At 34.7% G+C, this 3,194-nt stretch overlaps 1 protein-coding gene across 1 annotated transcript in view; it reads right to left on the minus strand.

Annotated features, from left to right (window-relative positions):
• The window catches only part of ADAMTSL3 (ADAMTS-like 3), a 465,021-nt gene that overhangs the window by 373,989 nt on the left and 87,838 nt on the right, over positions 1–3,194 (minus strand). The window lies entirely within an intron of this gene.

Raw genomic sequence — 3,194 nt, forward strand, 5'->3', positions numbered from 1 at the left:
CGTTGTGCATAGGGTCGCTATGAGTCGGTACCAACTCAATGGCACTTAACAACAACAACAATGTGGTCACTGTTTAACATATAATACATCATGACAATGGGTAAGAATATATCTATATCTATTTATCAATATAAACCTTTATAGATAGATAGATAGATGATAGATAGGTAGATAGATAGATAGATAGATAGATAGTCTGGTGTGTTGCTGTAGGATAGGCACTGGACTGATGACCACAAGGTCAGCAGTTCAAATCCACCAGTCACTCCTTGGAAGCCCTATACAGCATCTACATGAGTTGGAACCGACTCAACGACATGTAATAATAGCAACGAGTTGGAACATACTCAACGGCCCATAACAACACATACATATTATACAAACCTGTTATATTATATATATATACACACACACACACACACACAGTTTTTTTTTTTTTACAGGTTTATATTGAAACTAGTGAAACATGAGTTCTTTCAACCTAAAGGAGGTTTGCCCAGGTGGCCGCTAAAGCTCGGTTCTACATCTGAAATTTTATAATTCCTCAAGTTCAAAGATAAGGACATAGACATGAATATGAATATATATAATCATAAATAATAAGAAATAATGTATACTACTTTAAAATGTTTTACTAAAAGACCTAAAACTAGAATTGAATAAATGGAAGAACATACCCAAAATCTTAAATGGGTAATTCCCAAACTGTAAAATACTAATCTTCTCCAAATTACTCTATAAATTCACAGCAACTTCAGTCAAAATCCAAAAAGAATTGTTTTAGTGAATCTAACAAAATTATTCTGAAGTTCATCTGTTAGGGTAAACCTCCAGAAGAACTAACAGCAAAAATATTAAGGAAAGGAAATTACTTCAATTAAAAGAGCATAGAATTGGGGTACAAATAAGAAGTCAGATCCTATTGAATCAAAAATAAATAAATCAAGAGTCCTGAAACAGACCCAAATATAAAGGTATGGATGTTGTTGTTGTTAAAAGCCTTAGAGAGTCTGTTCTCACTCATAGAGACCAAGTACAGGGTTTCCCAAGCTTTTAAAAATCTTTGCAGGAACAGAAAGCCTCATCTTTCTTCCATGGAGTGGCTGATGGGCTCGAAACATAGACCTTATGTTTCATAGTCCAGTGCTTATCGTACTCTGAAGGGACCACAAATCAATGTGACAATTAAAAAACAAAAAAATACAGTTGATAACTTCTTCACAAAATACAACAAAATAAATTCCAGATATATTATAAACTTAACATTTTAAACACTGAAGCCACAAAATTATAAGTAAGTAATTATGTAGTTTATGGAGTTATAAAAATATAAGTTTATGGAGCTCTGGTAGAGTAGGGGTTACAAATCTGGCTGCTAATCTCACGGTCAGCAGTTCGAAACTACCAGCTGTTCCGTGGGATGAAGATGAGGCTTTCTGCTTCTGTAAAGATTTACAGACTCAGAAACCCTGTACAGGGTCACTATGAGTCGGAACCAACTTCACAGCACATAACCACAACAACAACAACCTTGAATATAATGAACTCTGGTAGCATAGTGGATATAAGCCAGGCTGCTAACCTCAAGGTCAGCAGTTCAAAACCATTCCTCAGGAGAAAGATGAGGCTTTCTGCTCCCATAAAGATTTACAGCCTTGGAAACCTTTTACTGGGTCACTATGAATCCAAACCGACTCCGACGGCACATAACCACCACCACTCTGAATATACTACTAAAGGTGATTATTATATTTAATTACATTAAAATAAAAACACACATAGAATTTTCTCTGTCTCCATCTATAGATAATGTATGTACTCATTGCCAACAAGTTGATTCCAATAGTTATGTGGATATACAAAAATGTAATAAAATACAAGCCAATGGACTAGAAGGAGTTTCATAAACTTGCCTCTGAGGACAGAGGAGAGGGAACTAGGAGTGAGTGTTACTGGGGAGAAACACAAAAGAGCATCAACTGAATGTCTGTTTCCTTCTCTTAAAAAAATTACTGGAACCAAATATGATAAAACATTAACTTTGATGAAGACAGATAGTGCTATAATGGATGTTAGTTTTGTTGTTATCTAAACGTGTATGTTTTTCTAAACTTCTTTTTAAATAAGATTTTCGGAGCAAACACAATCATCAGATAGAATATAAGCCTATATCGTTTGTCATATAGATAAAGTTACACACGTGTAGACAAAAGAGTGAGAAGAAACTCATAATGTTGGCAGTGCTTACATCTAGGTAGGACTCTGGGTGGTCTTCCCTTGCTTTGTTCTTGTTTTTCTGCATTTCACAAAGTTTTGAAATCAAACACACAGTACTTTCATTTTAAATAAGCACAAGCACACAAAAGCCATGCTCTGTTAGCATCCAGAAAAGATTAAGTTGGAGCTGAATTTAAGAGCTACGTTCTAAGGTGGAAACCAGACGTTTATAAAGGAAACCATGACATGCCAATAAACTGCATTATGCATCTGAACTAGATATTGCACAGGTTTCCAAAGCCTTTTTAGGTAAGTCACTTCATCCAACCAAAAGGGAAAAAAAAAAAGATTAAATTAAGGAATCTGTAAAAAGAACCTTCAACAGTGAAATAAAGAAGTAATGACAAGACACAAGGAATGGTTTTCCAACAATCTACACTCCAGTCTGAATGGTCAGTGGGTTTCATGGCTTTTTGCCAAGCTGCCTATTTATAGCCCAGCATACGTCCTACCAGAGGCAGTATTTCAGTACCAGTGAAGTGAAAGGCAAGGATAAATATCTGGCAACTGATCAAATCTGTCATCAGGAATAAGGGGTAATTAAACCCATACTATTTAACTGTTCTAATTAGGCCATTGTTCAAATTCCATTTTCTGATTAAGCATCACGAACCAGAACTGTGTACTGTCTATCATGTAATTATAAAACACGAAGTTTTAATTCATAAAAACACAATGAGCAGTTGAATACATTCATCTTGACTGTTAGGTTGAGTAAGTCCAAGTCATTTAGGTAAATGTTTAAAATATACACAGCTGACGTTGATTTTTCATTTTGTTACTCGAAATACTGATACATTGAATGTGAAAAGTTGAAAACCATCATCAAATCTATTTTAAAAAGAAAGTTGAGACGTCTTGGCAATATTGTTTTAATTTGTTTTTATTCCCACTATCAAATTTGTTCAGTTTGTAGT

The sequence above is a fragment of the Chrysochloris asiatica genome, unplaced genomic scaffold (genome assembly GCF_000296735.1).
Source record: "Chrysochloris asiatica unplaced genomic scaffold, ChrAsi1.0 scaffold00156, whole genome shotgun sequence".
Classification (NCBI taxonomy): Eukaryota; Metazoa; Chordata; class Mammalia; order Afrosoricida; family Chrysochloridae; genus Chrysochloris; species Chrysochloris asiatica.